Source organism: Balaenoptera borealis (assembly GCF_965194805.1).
Source record: "Balaenoptera borealis genome assembly, chromosome: 8".
Classification (NCBI taxonomy): Eukaryota; Metazoa; Chordata; class Mammalia; order Artiodactyla; family Balaenopteridae; genus Balaenoptera; species Balaenoptera borealis.
The window spans coordinates 489,273-507,033 of NC_138865.1; the positions used below are offsets into that span (position 1 = coordinate 489,273).

The 17,761-nt window shown below is 45.5% G+C and overlaps 1 protein-coding gene and 1 long non-coding RNA gene across 4 annotated transcripts in view; one reads left to right on the top strand and one right to left on the bottom strand.

Annotated features, from left to right (window-relative positions):
- The window catches only part of SPOCK3 (SPARC (osteonectin), cwcv and kazal like domains proteoglycan 3), a 442,183-nt gene that overhangs the window by 159,982 nt on the left and 264,440 nt on the right, over positions 1-17,761 (bottom strand). The gene's annotated exons all lie outside the window — the stretch shown is intronic.
- The window catches only part of LOC309633384, a 545,333-nt gene that overhangs the window by 8,669 nt on the left and 518,903 nt on the right, over positions 1-17,761 (top strand). The gene's annotated exons all lie outside the window — the stretch shown is intronic.

A 17,761-nucleotide genomic window follows, 5' to 3' on the forward strand; every position in this document is an offset into this window, starting at 1 on the left:
GGGCTGACTCTGCTCCCTGGGGACATCTGGGGACAGTTATGGTCGTGACCATGGGGCGGGGGGCGGGGGGACACTGCTGCATTACTAGTTGGAGGCCAGAAGCGCCACTGAACACCTCGCAGCACACTGGTAAGCCCCTCCAGGTTAAAGCGCTACCCGGCCTCGCACGTCAGTAGAGCTGAGGCTGAGGAGCCCGGTTACGGGTGCTCGTCTCCCAAAAGACACCAGATGGATTAACTAAACTCTCAAGGCCTCATCCACACTTCCTTAGGGTGTTTTTTCTTGAGCGTTCACTAAAGTAACACATACAAAATAAAAACAATGGTATAAACAAACTACCAGCTACAAGTACTTTATTTCTTTAATTTTTTTTTAGTAAATGTATTTATTTATTTACGTTCTGCTGTGTTGGGTCTTTGTTGCTGTGCGTGGGCTTTTCTCTAGTTGCGGCGAGCAGGGGCTACTCTTGGTTGTGGTGCACAGGCTTCTCATTGCGGTGGCTTCTCTTGTTGCAGAGCATGGGCTCCAGGCGCATGGGCTTCAGTAGTTGCGGCGCGCGGGCTTCAGTAGTTGCGGCACATGGGCTCAGTAGTTGTGGCTCGCGGGCTCTAGAGGGCAGGCTCAGTAGTTGTGGCGCACGGGCTTAGTTGCTCTGCAGCATGTGGGATCTTCCCAGACCAGGGCTTGAACCCGTGTCCCCTGCATTGGCAGGTGGATTCTTAACCACTGCGCCACCAGGGAAGCCCTACAAGTACTTTAATTTCCCAGAAAACCCAGAAAATACAAAGCAGCTAAGACAACAACATGCAGTTTATCAACAGCAACGTTCATGAGGCATCCCTGAGTGTGAAGCTCTGGGATTCGATGCATTACTCTTTTGATCATTGAGTAAGACAGGCATACTTTTAAAAATAAATTTTACAAGTCAACCTTAGTTTCTGCATCTGATCAGAAATATCAATACATGGCTCAGATGGGATTCAAGCACTCTTTTATAGTGTTTCTAATGTAGAACAAGTATGTAATTAGCGGTAGGTAAAACAGCAACAATGTTCTATGTGGTATTGTAGTGATAAACACATTTCCTCAAGTGAAAATAAACTGAGGAACACGGAATGCTATGCATCACTTTTTAGCCTCCGTTTTTCCTGGGTTGGATGGGCTAACACACCACATCATCTCCCTTTAATACCTTAGAGGCCCAGGATCTCAGACACGCCCTGCGCTTTCACAGGTGGCTTTCCTCACGTCAACACGGTGCCCCCTTCCCGAGCACAGCCTCCACCTGCGTTTCCTGGTCCCTGCTCTGCGTGGCCCAGCCCAGCCCAAGGCAGCCGAGGAGGGGGTACAACCCCGACCCCTTCCCTCAGCTGGGATTTACCATCGCGCGCACACCCTAACTTCTCTTTTTGGAACACCCACCCTACATTTCGTTAAGGAGCAACACCCTGCTGATTCGGGCACCTTACTTCTCTTTCCACTACAGAATGTTCCATCACACACCCTCTCACGGGGACTCAGGTGACCTGTCGCCCTCCCACGGTCGTAACTGGACCTGGGGGGTGGCAGGTCCCCTGGGGGCTCACGGCAGGTGTGGGCACAGACATGAGGGTCCTGCACCCGAGCAGTCCCCCGGGCTCTCCGACAGCCATGTCAGTCCCCTTCTTCCAGACACTTGGCTTGCCCTCCACCAGGCCTCCAGTCAGCATCTAGAGACTGGGCTTCGGAAAGGACCAGCGGGATGTGGGCTGACCGAGGTGAGGTCACAGGAGGGCAGGAAGGATGCTTCAACCCGAGTTCATACATGTACAATCCTTGTCCTGTGCTGTCGACGTGAATAGTAGAATACTGCTGCTCCGGCTGGTGACTCAGTCACCTGACAAGGAGAACTGCCAGGAGAAAATGAGGCAAGGAGAGCATCCGTAACCCTCACCTCGCCACACACATTCTCTTACATCTAGTATCGTCTCTGGACCAGTATGTCTCCAATTCTGCCAACAGGAATTAGTATTACAGATGCTCTTTCTTCCAAAATTAAACACCTCACCGCAGAAACCTGCCTTGTTTGGCACACAGAGCTTACCGCATCCCGCAGGGCAGCACCAGAACATGCCAAAGAGAAAACAGCGGGCGTGGAGTGTGGACTCAGAACTGGTTTGGGGCTGGTTTTCCTTTGCTGAGTCTTTGTTCCCAGGTGTCCCTGGGGTTCCTACACTGCCTTCAACTCAATTTAATCCAGGGTAATCCTACAATGTCAGGATGCGTAATGTCCCTCACCTCAGGCAAGGCTGCTAGTGTACGCATAAAGAAAACCTGCTTTTCATACATTGAATTATTTAGTGGAGCTGCAAGACCATCTAAGCAGGGTCTCCTAGTCCGTGATTTCTGTGCATAAGGCAGAGCTCATGTATGGATTTTCCTCTTTGTTAGGCCATTGTTGTAAACAGTTATTCTAGACTTCAAAACCTGGTAATAAATTTAAAAGATTTTTAGGGTCAAAGGGATAGTATGTTTATTTTACCATCATCTCATGCTTACGTTTCATTGAATTTTATCATTAAACCAAAATTCTTACTTAAATTACTCCAGATCAAAGTTTCTTTCAAGTATGAGTAATAGTTTCAATCAAAATAAGACCTATAAAAACATATTATTTGATGACTGATACAATACATACATGAAATTAATAAAATTATTTTAAATGATTTGTACTTCCTTTATTTACCTTCATATATATAACATGAACTTTGTAAGATAACAATTCAGAATTTTCCAGAAGTGCAGGAGTGGTTAAAAATACTTAAGAAATGGATGAACACAGAAGGTTGTGACACCAAGCACTCCTAAAAATGAGGATGACATTTGAGGAGACATTATTTTTACAGATATAAATGACAGTGAATTTTTAAAAAAAGAATAGGAGTAAGAAACAAGAGGTGCATTTTAAAAAACATACAAGGAGATGAAAGAATCAGGACAGAAGGTTAAATTTAGGTAACAAGAGAGAAACCTCTGAAGACCTCAAAGTAGCAGAAGATGCCAACAATTATACAGACACGGAAACGCTGATGTGTGATAGTTTGTGCACACGTTTTAATGTCTGTGGGACTTACAAACTGAACTCTTCATTTTAACTGTTTTTTAATAAATAGAAAGCATGAGGAAATTCCTTGTTTATCATGCTTAAGAAACACCAAGTGCCTGTTAAAAAGTATGTACTACTCTTAAAAGCTAAGACATGCACCGAAGGGTCAGCTGCCCCATACAGTTTGATACACTGCTAGCAAAGATGCCCTTTGGGATGCACGGAAAGAGGAAGAGGGGAAGTGGGGTGCCATCAGCTTTGACACAAAGATACCAGGACACAAGACTTGGTTTTCCCGCTGTGTCAAGTGTCCCCTCGAGTAAAGGGGAGGGGGTAACTGAGGAGCTAGCGCCTCCAGAGCAAGGGTGCCCTCTGTCCACTGACCTCAAGAGGGCACCTGCAACCAAGACCGTGATGGGAGAGAAGATCCTCAGCTTCCCAGGAAGGACCGAGGGTCTGCTATTGGGGTGGTCAAAACACAGCATGAAGGACGAGTTACTACAGGGAAGGTGAATGTAAAAAGGACAAACGCCAGTCAGGTGAAGCAGAGTGGCAGCAAACTAGATGGCCTTTCTGAGACGGACAGCGCATCCAATATTAAGAATAAACCAACATCCTGCTGGAACACCCACTCACACAGACATACATCTGCGACCAATTCACATGCATCCTTGTGCACAAAACTACTCAAATGAGTTCACACTCATCCCTCCGATTCCGAGCCAACGCCCAGGATCCCTTCAGGCCTATTTTCCGCGTCTGTCAGCACTTCATTCAACAAGGAGAAACGTGGATCCACTCACATGCTCGACCTACTTTCGTAATTATTCCACAGCTCCGCTCACGGTTCTCTCTTCCGCACGGAAGGTCCCGGAGCGGCCGCACTGGACGCCCAAGCTCTCAGGCCCAGGCAGGGACCCCTCCGGGGCCGAGGTACCGGCTCAACCCGCCTCCTCCACCTCGAGCAGTGGGTCCCACGGAGCGCGAGGCCCAGGGAGGGACCTAACTTTTCTTCCTGTAGCTCCACCAGTTTCTAAGAGAGGAGCGCTGAGATCTCAGCATGTGTCAGAGAGATGCGACAGTTTCTCCCTGTAGAAACTGCTTTATGTATCTGGAGACTAACTTTACACACATAAGACTGGAATTCTTCGATTTTCCAGGTGAATTAACATATGAATCATCATGCGGGAATCCTTTTCATCTTCTGCGGCTTTTATCTGAAGATCTGGTTTGTCCGACTATTCTGCAGTATTGGGAGTCGAGTCCCCAGGGACCTCCTATGTTTCTACACATCGTGGGAGCAGAGGCACGGGTGCTTTTTGCTTTGTGTAATCTCTTAAATTTGTCTGAACATCGAGTGTCCTTGCCGGAGAGAGATGATGTGTCCTCTGCAGAGAAGGCAGCTTTGTTTGCTTCTCAGTAAAAACAGAGGTAACTCCCCCCAGGGGGCGGAGGGTGCGCAGGCCTGTCTGCAGCCCACGGTCACACGTGGGGTTTCCTCTGCTGTGACACAAACCCCGTGCGTGTGCAGCATCCAACCGGGTCACTCTGCGCGGCCCTTGGGACTCGCGGGGAAAGGAGAACGGACGCCAGCACGAAGACCGAGCTGCTGGTGTCGTGAGTAACAAGTGACCCAGGAGGCCCGTGTCTTCTGCAGCGCGCGTGAAACAGGGTGAGAATCCCAGGCCCTCACAGTTCTCCAGTTTTTGCGGCAGTGAAGACCGTTTCTGGAGGAGAGAGGACGCCGGGCCCCGAGCCCAGGTCAGAAGAGGAGGAGATACCCGGGGCAGACGCCCTCAGGCCAGCCACAACCAAAGCCGGCGACAGGCTCACCCACCGTCCCCCGGCTCCCGACCCCCGGGCCTGGGCGCAAGGCGCGGCACCGGGCGAAGCCGGCCAGGCGGGCTCTGCTCACGGCTCCTGAGCGCCGGGCGGGACGCGGAAGGCCGTTCTGCTGCGCGCGAGGCCGGCTGTCCAGGTCCCGGACGAGGCGGAGGGCCTCGCACACGCACCCACTCGGGCCCGGCAGGGGCCGTGCAAGTGTGGCCGCGACGGCCGTGCCGGGCCCGCTGCGGAGGCGGCGCTGGGTTGAGCCGAGGGCCCGGGCAGGGCAGGCAAGCCCGCTGCCCTTTCGGGGGCCCCTTCCGGCCCGGCCGGCGCCCGCGGCCCGCGCTGCCTGAGCCGGAGCGGCGTGCCCTCGGGGGGAGCGCCCGGGCGCCGCCGCTGAGGCCTCTCGTGCCCCGCCTTCCTCGCCGTCTGCCGCCAGCGCCGCCGGACCCCTGCACTGCCCGGCGTCTTCGGCGTCCACAGGAGGCCCCGTGCGGAGAGTCACGCCTCGCTCTGCACGGCGGGGACGGCTGATCCACTCCGGACAAATTGCAGGGGCCTGTTCACTAAATACGGCTGCTTAAACCACGTGGGTGGATTCGCACGGTCAGCGCCCCCCACGCGGAAGGAACGCCGTTACCCCCTAGGTCGCCACCCCCAAAGCAGCCCCGGCCCCGCACTGCTCCCTTAGGGCCTTGCGGGGAGAAGGACGACGCTCTGCGTGGTCCCTTCATCAGCTCAGCTGACAGGCTGACCGGAAGCCGTCCAGCAAGCTGTGTCCACGCCCCGCTGCACCCCCGATGAACCCCTGTGGGGCCTCGTCTCTCCTGACCCGCTTTCAGGTGACACCGTCGCTACTGCAGTTGCATCAGCTGACTGTGGACTTAGTGCTGAGACATAGCTGCGTTACGAGTTTGACGTACTGGACTATTTGTCGTTTGCCCTCAGGGCAACTTTTGGCACAAAACCTACTCATTCACAGGCGGACAGGCACAGTGTTGCATGGGCAGCCCCTGCCCCTCACCGTCCACAAGCAACCGATCTTGGTAGGCAATGGCTGGTCTCTTCAAAGTCCCGCTCAAAAGGGTTTCTGGCTGGACCTGTCTCACTGACTAAGGCAGTGTGGTCACAGTTCCACTGCTTCCAGAAAGGGGACGTAACCGCTCAGCTGGCTCCTGGGTAACGGAAGCACGAGAGACTATATGGCCTTATTTAAACATTCAGGATCTTTACTGTCTTTCCTAATTGACGTTGCAGGCTGGTCCGACGCTGGACCTCTGCGTGATGGCCTGTCCACAGGGGGACCTTGGGCATTAAACTCAATTCTGGTTCCAGCCCCTGGATTCCCTTGTTGGATGGAGGTGGCCCTGGACATTTGTCCATGCAGGTCACAGGCGGGGATGTAACGGGTCTCTCTAACTTTCACAAAAATGCCCTCTTCCCTCCTGGGCTGGACGCTTATGGATGAAATGTTTATGGGTGAGGTTGAGAGGCTGACAGGAAGAAATGGGACCTCTGAGTTGCTGTCATTGGCAGGGTAATTTTACGGTAACGCGGGGAGAGCCACAACCCCAACGCCTGGGGAGGGGACGCCTCAGGCCCTGGGAAGTGGCAGAGGGAGAGGAATCGTCTTCCCGAACCATGCCTGTCTCTCCCCGTCAAGGCAGGTGCCCTGTGTGCCCTCCCAGTGCTGCAGACGCCTTATTTAAGATACCTGACTGCTGGAGTTGCCCTCCCTGGACCCCCCTTCTCCATCCTTCCTAACTTACCACACAGCCTCCAGGAACAGGAAGGCACGGACCAGCTCCTGAAACTTCTGTGTAAACACCTGCCGACATGTCCAGATGCCTTTCCCAGACCCCATTCTTAGCCATCCTCGGAGGTGGATGGATGCCACCAGGATTGTCTTTTGGAAAAACATAGGACACAGGGAACAGGCTGCTTTCCAGCTTTCACTCCAAAAACAAGGAGCAGAGTCAATTATTCCAACTCAGTTGGGACACCTAAGCTCTCCCAGCCAGGCTGGAGGGCACATGGGATGCCCTGTCACCCTATGTTCCCTGAACAACGTAGGTCCTGCCTGCAGGTCATGGCAGTTTTAACAACACTTTCTTTCCAGGACACCCTGCACATTACTGGTGATGGACACCAGGCATGAACTCACCTCTGTCCTAAAAAAATGGTGATGTGCCCCCGCTGGGTGGTCTGACACCGTCACCTGCTTTAGAAAATGCCCCTAGCAGATGGTGTAGCCTTCAGATACCTGAGGAGCTCTCTCCACAGGGAAGGGACCCTCGGGCATTCAGTTCCAGGTGACACACCTGACTCATCCCTACGAGCATCTTGCAGGAAGTTCTCTCCCTAACAGGAGGGATCCAATTAGAAAAGCTGATATAAAAACTGTCACTGATCTTAGGTGAGGTGATCAATGACACCATGTTGCTCCTGGAAGGGATTCACATCAGCTTCATGACTGACCACGGGATGACGTCATTGTCCTAAAAGCCTCCTCGGCCAAGTGAGGTCTACGCAGTCACTAATGCATCCTGCTGTCCCCGGGTTAAATCCTCAGGCCAAGTGGAGAGACGAAGACGGACACTTGAGGCAAAAGCCACTTGGATTTCTAAGGCAGACCTTGGAGGTTTACGGGGTTTGTGGGGAGGTGGGGCCCGGGGCCCTGGAGACGGGAGGGGTCAACACTGCAAACAGGCTGGTCTCCCCTTCTGCTTGGATCGCCCTGGGTGTCAGCCTGCGTTAAATGCTGCCTGAGACAAACTGACCAGGATTGGCCCCTGCACTGTTGATCGTATGGATGCAGTGGTTGATGGAGCGAGGTACTTACAGGAGAAGTCTCTGGCCAAGAAGATAGGGAATGAGGGTGGATAGGATAAGAGGCAGTTCTGCTAGGTCACGCATAGTTCTGCATGTCTTCCCGTCAGAGGCACAGACAGTTTGTTCTGTACGAGGATGTTTGTGTAGCAGTCTTGGAAGAGACTTTCTCCTGAAGTATCTGCCTTTAATTATCTTTAGCTTTCAATGTCGTTAAGTGTGCTTTTCCACTGTTTCCTGAATTCCATTAAGCTTGTTGAGATCATCTTTGTTGGTGTAATGGTATAATATTTTTGGCAGGTAATAAGGCTTTTTAATCTGGCTGGATTTTATTTTGATAATCAATCATTTCTTCTTACTTTTCTCACCTGGCACATTGTACTTCTTGTATTTGTAGATTCATGCCTTTCAACATTTCTGGAAAAAATTTCAATATCTCTTTTAACATTTTCTCCACCTTATTATTTCTGGCTTCTCTTTCTGTATCTCAGATTCAATTTACTTATCCCTTCTCATTCTGGTCTCTATCCCCTACTACCCTTTTGGGATAATTTTTCTGAAATATTTTCTGAAATAGTCATTTTTCTGAAATATATAAATACACAAATATATACACATAGACATTATGTTTATATACTTATTATTTCTGTTACATATATTTTCTGTTTTATATATATTATCACATGCATATGCATATATAGTAGTTCATTAATTCTCTTCATCTAATGTCTAATCCATCTGTTTAATTTTTAATCATATTTTTAATTGAATAGGTCATATTTGGTTATTTTGCAAATCTAATATTTTTGGAAATTATGCTGGTCTTCCTGTATCTTTCAATACCACTTTAAGTCTGTAAACATTTTACACATTAAAAACGTTTCAGATAGTGGTTGTATGTTCTGTTTTACCTAATTATTTATCTGATAATTTTGATATTTAAGTGTTGTAACCTGTCTGGTTTTGTTCTTACATTGTTCCCTCCTTACCTGTTGGCTTTTGTCATTTAGTTTGTTGGTTTATTTATATTAGTGTGTTTCTTCTACTTATAAGATTTATTGGTATGTGAGCAAAGAGTTGGCAGAATACCATCTGGAGAATCCTTAGGAGTCTGGATTCCTGGTACTTTTCTACAGAGAGAACTTCTGTTGGGATTTTCAAGTGTCAGGGGTACTGAGTACACAGAATCCTTTAAATTTTATTTATCATCCTGGGGCTTCCCCGACCTCTGCTCTGAGGTGGTGAAATCCAAAACCCCAGGTCTGTGAGAGAACAGGTTCAAAGGTATAAATATTGTACCACAATAATGGTATTATTACCCAATAATGATATTATTTCTTTTTTGCCCCCCAGTTTCTAAATTAGAGTTTAATTAACTCCTAGCTTCAGCTGGCTTTTGTTTAATTGGCTTGTTTCAGAAGCCATAGCATCCTTAACCTGTTGTCTGTTCACAGAACTGGACCAATTTCCTTGGTGGAGAGCATTGAGGTGGTGCGAGATAACAGACACTGAAACACACAGCGATCACAGAGAGATGGCAGGAAATCTATAATTTGCCCATGCATTCACTGGAAGGGTATGACAGCCACACACTACTGTGTTTATTCCATAATTTACATGATTGTAAATCTACACACATATAAGTAGATACTATACAGGACATACTTGACTTTTCTTTGCCTAGAAAAATAATTTCTCACTGTATTAACACCACATTCCTATAATAACGTTATCCACATTGCTATTAATAAATGATTAATATGCATAAATACATACCATACTACATTACACTGATTTATTACATACTATTATTTCATATCTTTCGTACTTTTATTTGTAGCCACATTACTAGCCTTGCTGTTTACCAGCCCTGTGACCTTATGAATATATTTAATATCTTTGTGCTTCAGATTCCTTATCTTTAAAATATTAGTGAGTGTTTTTTGTGTCTCCTACTGTTGTCTGAGGAATAATTCATATGTAAATTATCACATTACATTAATGAATAAATGCATTAATATAGTAACTCAGAGCAGTGATCAACACACACTAGGCAGGCACTAAGTATCAGCTTTCTGAGAATCTTTTCTCTGCTGGCACGAGTTGTGATTTAGACAAAAGAGATGCAGACACAGCTTTTCCAAAGGTGCTGCCAGCACGCTGGTCCTGAACTTGCTAGAAACTCGTGGGATATCTCAGCGGGAACGCCTTCTACCATCAGGGTAAGAATGCCTCAGTCACCTTCACACGTGGATGCCTCTTTATCTTGCTATAACCTGAGTTTTTAAAGAGCTGGAATATACATGGCTTCTCTAAATCTCTCCTATTGCCTATCATGATTCTTTCTTCTTGATAAAGTGACGAATAGTTGAGGTTACAGAGGACATCACTAGGGTAAAACCCAGGCCTGATAAGTGCATCAGTCAGGAGCTCGCTGGCCTGTCCACGCCCAGAACAGCACAGTGGCCACCGTGTGCCTTAAGCTGACCTCGATCCTGGTGTCGTTACTTTCCAGCTTCATGGCCGCTCTGCGTCTCCTTTCCCTTATCTAACGATTGTGGACCACTACAGAATCTGTCTTCTAGGGTTGTTTTAAATACTAGCTTAGCACACAAAATACTTAGACCATTACTTGACATCGTTGCTCAATTATTTTAGCAATTCCTGCCTATATGACTTTCACAGCGACAGCTACTACATGCCACCGACTACGGTTATTACACTTCCCTTAGAGAATATGTATATTCAAGCCTGCTCTACATATGTAAAGATTTTTAGAGAATGGTCTCCTTAGAAATGCAAACCCTGTGGAATATTTATAAAATACAAGTTCCTTTCATTGAAAAGGCAAAAATTATATTATCTAAGAAAGCACAGAGACTCCACCAGTGAACATATGCATTGTTCTCCCATTTTTAATAGATAGTAACACAAAATATAGACACTGACCCTGCATGTTCTATTCTATGAGGGCTGCAGAGAACCTGATTAGCATATACAAAACCTGTATGTAACTTCATACCTAATGGTAAAATACTGAAAACTTTCTCCTAAATTTGGATTAAGGCAAAGAGGTACATTGAACATTGTACTGAAAGGCTTAACCAGAACAATAAGGCAAGAAAAAGAAAAAATGCATAAAAAGAAGGAAAGGAAGAAATAAATCTGTGTCTATTCAAAGAGGATGATTATATTTGTAGAAAATCCTGAGACAGCCACAACAAAACACTGCTAGAAATAAGTGAATTTAACAAGGTGCCAATAAACAGGGTCAGTATAGAAAGATTAGTTACATGACAATATACTAGCAAATAAACATCACAACTAAATTTACAGTAGCATTAATAAAAATAAGTTAGCAATACATTTAACAAAAAATATTACAGGTCCCTATACCAAAAACTACAAAACTTTTATTAACTTTAACAAAATGAAGAGATATACCTAGTGTGTGGATTTGAAGATTGTTATCCATCTCCTCAAATTTATCTACAGATTTGACAAAATCTTAATGATTATTCAAGCTGGTTTTTTGTAGAAACTGACAGACCGATTCTAAAGTTCATATGGAAATGCAAAGGGCAAGTGCCAAAGCAGCACTGAAAAGGTGGAATCAAGTCAGACTTGCAGCACTTGAATTCAAGACCAAAAGACAACCCTCAGAATGGGAGAAAATATTTGCAAATGAAGCAACTGACAAAGCATTAATCTCCAAGATTTACAAGCAGCTCATGCAGCTCAATAACAAAAAAAACAAACAACCCAATCCAAAAATGGGCAGAAGACCTAAATAGACATTTCTCCAAAGAAGATATACAGATTGCCAACAAACACATGAAAGAATGCTCAACATATTAATCATTAGAGAAATGCAAATCAAAAGTACAATGAGATATCATCTCACACCAGTCAGAATGGCCATCATCAAAAAATCTAGAAACAAAAAATGCTGGAGAGGGTGTGGAGAAGAGGGAACCCTCTTGCACTGTTGGTGGGAATGTAAATTGATACAGCCACTATGGAGAACAGTATGGAGGTTCCTTAGAAAACCAAAAATAGAACTACCATACAACCCAGCAATCCCACTACTGGGCATATACCCTGAGAAAACCATAATTCAAAAAGAATCATGTACCACAATGTTCATTGCAGCGCTATTTACAATAGGCAGGACATGGAAGCAACCTAAGTGTCCATCACTGGATGAATGGATAAAAAAGATGTGGCACATATATACAATGGAATATTACTCAGCCATAAAAAGAAACGAAACTGAGATATTTGTAGTGAGGTGGATGGACCTAGAGTCTGTCATACAGAGTGAAGTAAGTCAGAAAGAGAAAAACAAATACCGTATGGTAACACATATATATGGAATCTAAGAAAAAAAAAAAAAAGTCATGAAGAACCTAGGGGCAAGACGGGAATAAAGACACAGACCTACTAGAGAATGGACTTGAGGATATGGGGAGGGGGAAGGGTAAGCTGTGACAAAGTGAGAGAGTGGCATGGACATATATGCACTACCAAACGTAAAATGGATAGCTAGTGGGAAGCAGCCGCATAGCACAGGGAGATCAGCTCGGTGCTTTGTGACCACCTAGAGGGGTGGGACAGGGAGGGTGGGAGGGAAGGAGACACAAGAGGGAAGAGATATGGGGATATATGTATATGTGTAACTGATTCACTTTGTTATAAAGCAGAAACTAACACCATTGTAAAGCAATTATACTCCAATAAAGATATTAAAAAAAAAAAAACTTAACATAAAGATAAGGCAAACAGGTCGTGCGGCACATCCTAGGGGCAGATGAATAATTCCCTGAGACAAAACAGACACAGAAACAGACTCACACTTTCAGGACCACTTCATTTTTGACAAAGAAACCTAGGCAATCTGATGGGGCAAGAACAACAAATGGATGTTCCAACAACTGGCCACACTGATGAAGTGATATTCACCCCCTGCCTCTTACCAAACACAAAGACCAATCACCACGTACACACAAACCTAAGAGTTAAAACTGTCAGTCTCCTAAGAAGACACAGAAGATTGTCTTCTATAAGAAGTTATAACCATAGAAAACTGATGATTTAGGCTTCTGTATCATGCAAAAATCTCTAAAAATACAATTCTGAAAAATGGCTCTGAAACCACCTTCAAACCAGTGAGAAACAAGCAACTATAAACTTAAAGGGCATATACTGCCATCTTTACTTAGTGATTCAAATAAAAATAGTCATCACATTTATTATGTGTAGTAACTAGAAAAAGATGAAGGGCACTTAATTTTTTAAAGTCTTTCTGCTCCAAATACCTATTAAAAAAAAAAAAGTGGGGACTTCCCTGGCGAAGCAATGGTTAAGAATCTGCCTGCCAATGCAGGGGACATGGGTTCGAGCCCTGGTCTGGGAAGATCCCACATGCCACGGAGCAACTAAGCCCATGTGCCACAACTACTGAGCCTGCACTCTGGAGCCCATGAGCCACAGCTACTGAGCCCGCGCACCACAACTACTGAAGTCTGTGTGCCTAGAGCCCATGCTCCACAATGAGAGAAGCCACCGCAATGAGAAGCCCACACACCACAACGAAGAGTAGCCCCCGCTCTCCGCAACTAGAGAAAGCCCACACACAGCAACGAAGACACAACACAGCCAAAAAAAAAAAAAAAGCAAAAGCAAAAATGGTTTCGATTTAGACAATGGACACTGGACTTCACGGAGACACTGGGCAAATTACTTCACTTCTGTGCATCAGTGCATCTATAAAAGGGACAACCATGAGTTAATATACCCAAAGCGTTTACAGTAGCTGCCCCCAAAAAGAGCTAAATAAATGCTTGATCAGTGTAGACACACGAATCTATAGGAGATTATGAAGTTCAATGTAGTGAAAAGGTCATGGGTCACCGCCCTGCAAGATCAATGCACAGGTTATAGCAGATGTCAGACGAGAGGCAGGCACAGGGCTGGTCCCCATAGCCGAGCCCTGGCATCCGCCCTGGGAGGCACTGGCCCGAGCTCTGGGAAGGCCCTCAGAACTCAGCGTCCAGCTGTCACAGCAGCGTGGCCGAACCTCCGTGCCCTGGGGCAAGGCACCCAGGTCCTCGCTACGCCTCTGTCCAAAGGCACTGTGGTCGCTGCACAGTCTAGGACCATCGGGGACTTGAGAACAAAAAGAAGCAGAAGATGATAAGGGACTCATAACACTGCCCACTGCTTCATTTCCACCTAATAAGGAAAGAGCTTTGGAATAATCACTGAATTTGGCATTTTCTGAGTTGCCGGTAAATGTTGTCAGTCTTGCTGAAGCCGTGGCCAAGAGCGTCCAGTGTGTCATGGAGCAACTGGCAAGGCAGAGTGTGAAACAAGCAGTAAAGACCATGGGTCAAAACGTAGATTCAGATTTTACTGATGGTCGCTACTTCAAAGATAAGTGTGTGACAACATATACGTTTGCCAACTTTTCATTTTCCTAAGGAACTACATTAAACATGACTAAAGAAATTAATAAAATTACAAAACCTCTATAATATCTGTGGAGTTTGGTGAAAGACCATTTTAACAAACAGTTACTCACACAAAAGTAAGATTATAATTTCAAAAATAAATCAATATATCAATGTAGAAACTAGTGAACACTGTCCTAAAACTCATTCAATATATATAACTCAAGACTCTTGAACAGGCCAGGAAAGCAAGCCTACGTCTTTGTTAAGGCTACAGAGAAGCATAAAATAATCCATGAAGCAAAGTCCTGGGGAAGGAGATGCAGGTGTTTGGGGTACCGAGAGATTAAAGCCTTAACCCTCAAAAATACAGCGTCCCAAGCCAGGAGCCAAAAGCCAAGCCAAGTTGAAAAGCAGTTCAAAGAGAAACAGTGCACATCTATTTCTGACTGTTGATCTTTCAAAATAAAATTATCTCAGCTCAAAGTGTTCAGGGGAAGGCAGGCAGGACAGGTAAATACCAAATGCTAATAGGAGAACGTCGAAAATTAAAATGGAATTTTCTCAAATTACAACGAAAAGTAAATGCTTCCACTTCAGTGCTAATGTTACTGTTCTATTTTATTAAAAACAAGAACAACAACTGTTATATCTAAGGATTCAAAGGCAATAGATTGAAGGGATGCAACAGTGGTTCTCAACCATGCCTATACATAAAGATCACTTGGGGAGCTTTTAAAATTTAGATTCCCAGGGCCTCGTCCCAAACCAATTTAAGTAGCATCTCTGCAGCTGGTGTCGGGAACTGCAGAATAAGATGGATAAGCTTCCTATTTACTTGCCTTTCCTCAACACACACACACACACACACACACACACACACACACACACATGCACACACACGCAGTTTCCTATACTGACCGTTATTTATTGCAATAGTTCAGCTCCCAAGCACTGCATGACTAAAAATGAGAGAAAAGTATCAAAAACCACCCAGCACGTTGTGCCTGGGGACTTTATGTTACAGACACCCGGCTGAGCTCTAGAACATCAGTATTATTTGCTGACTTCTGCTCAGCAGATGTAGCGTACAATTTACACAAGTCAGACACAAACATGCCCTAGTTCTAACATAGATGCTACATTGGAGAACAATTCCTGGTTTCACTGAGGCCGGGCAATACAATGCAAATAGACTTTGCCTGAAGGAAGAAACAGAGACCTTCATCTTTTGTGTCAATTTCAGGAATGATTACCTCTCAAACAGCCTTGAACAGACTTATATTTCGATTTTTCTACTACTGCTGAATTCGGAAGAATTCAGAAAACATGGGTTCTTCTGAAAAGAATGATTAAGTAGACTTCTAAAACAGTCCATCGTTTTTCTTAACATGAAAAAAATTAGATAACATTACAAAAACACTTTTTATGAAAATCACGAGTCCCAATATTTCTCCAAGTAAATCTGTTTTTTCAGTTATTCATCTGTGCCTTTGTCTTTTCTGTAAACATTTTAAAAACACTCCTCTGAGGACTGCTAGACAAGCTGACACATTCAGAGCTTGAAGGCTAATACAATAATTATTCAAAATCGGTTCCTTTGTGTAATGAGGGGCACTTTCCAAGATTAAATCCTCGTTATGACCTTTGACTAAAGTTTCCTTTGGAGACCTTCTGATAACTGTCTTTCTCACCTCAGCCCCAGCTGCTGGACCTACTGTGCTTTGTAACGACCTCTCCTCCAATTATGCTGTACGGCGGAATATAATTTATAACTTCATCTCGATAAATTGAGCTGAAGGTAATGAGAAAATATTGTGGGTCTAAAATAGAACATATAGGAATATTGTTTGTAGTAGTAAAACAAAACCGGACCGAACCGAAAACCCTGTACGTCAATGCAGGGTGTCCAGAACACAGAGGGATGGTAAGAAGACCCGGTTGCAGGGTCCCTCACTCTGGACCAGATGGCCTGGCTCTGGCCAGTCTTCGTCACATCAGGATCACTCAGCTCCAAGCAAAGAGCTTCCTGGATTGCACGGAGCTTGGGATTTGGAGCTCTACCTTTACTCTGAGCGCAAAGGCCCACCAGCCCCCAAAAGCTGTTTAAATCTGCCCTGTCAGGGTTTGCTTGGTCTACTGACAAAGCTGAGTGAGGCCAGAGCCAGAAGAAAGGTCCCATGACTCCTGCACCTGCCTTATTTATTATCTTGTTCATACGACAAGATAAGCTTCTCCAGAAGGCACTGGCCTCTGCAGTCTTTGTTCGCAATGCCTAAATAGCCTAGGGCAATGCCTGTCTCACAGAAAAAAGGTTGAGGCCTTAATTTGAATTTAAATCCCATGAATTTCTAAAAAGTGTTAGTAAGAAGAGTTTGGTCTGGGTTCCTCCTGGGCTGAGATCACTATTTAGTTTGCATTATATTATACAGTTCAGCCTGCCGTCAGCGCAGACACTTAAGACTGGAATTGGTGATCAAAAGTGGAAAAATCACCAATTTAAATGAGAATCAACAGAAATGAAGATTGAAGTTTGGGGTGACTAAAAACTCATATTCATTTGAACCATGTTCTTTTTATGTCTTTCTATACAAACAAGGCACGTATTGAAAGTGAGACATATCCAAATAAATGTTAAATTAATAATTCAAGGATGGATTATTTAGAATCATTCTATTGACAATATCAGTGAGGGCGTAGGATTGTAAGCTGGGGCCTCACAACAGTGGGAAACCCCGAGGAATTGTGAATCCACGTGAATTAGTCTACTTATGGCAGGAGTATTTAGTCCTGAGTGGGAGACTGTGTTTCTCTAAAATCATCAAACAAAGCCTCCCACGTGGTCTCAACAGGTGGAAACCTCTTGTGATCGTACCTCTGTGCCTTGTGACAGTTCACTGTCAGAGACAGGATCATGTCAAGAGGGTCCTAGAGAGGCAGGCGGTGGTCTAACGCTGGCCCTCTCCAGGGAGGATGACCCCCACCCTGGTGCTAACACACCAGGGCCCACAGCAGGTACATTCCTGAGGTTGAGAAAGACACAGCGCTCCCCCAGGGGGATGCCGGGAATGACCTCAGTCTCTCTCTTGACTCAACCTGTTCAACCATCCATGTTCATCAGGTCAACTTAGGAGTCAAATCTGCTTTCCAAGGAACTCCAGCTATCACCTTGAATACTAGAATCCGCATCCTTTGTTGTGATTTAATAAATCAGCATAATGGGTTCCACATCATGAGCTGTGGGGTGTGAGAATATGAGGTGGGTTCCTTCTCTCGCACTGACAGCAGGAATTTCAGCTTGCAAAGCAGAGGGTCCCCGAGATCGAGGTAGTGTTGAGAGGATGGGTGACACACTCCTTCCTCCTAGCAATATCTCCACCTCCACATACACCCTGAAAACTTTAGCAAACAGGCACATGGTTGCCTCACCCAGTAAGTACTATGCATGCATCTATTGACTGTATTAAGTTTCCTTGTCCCTGTAGCCCTCTTGTCAATTGTAAACTGCCAGTGCAATTTGTAGGGAAATATTTTCTGAGACAAAGTATGGTTCATAAAGTGGTATGCA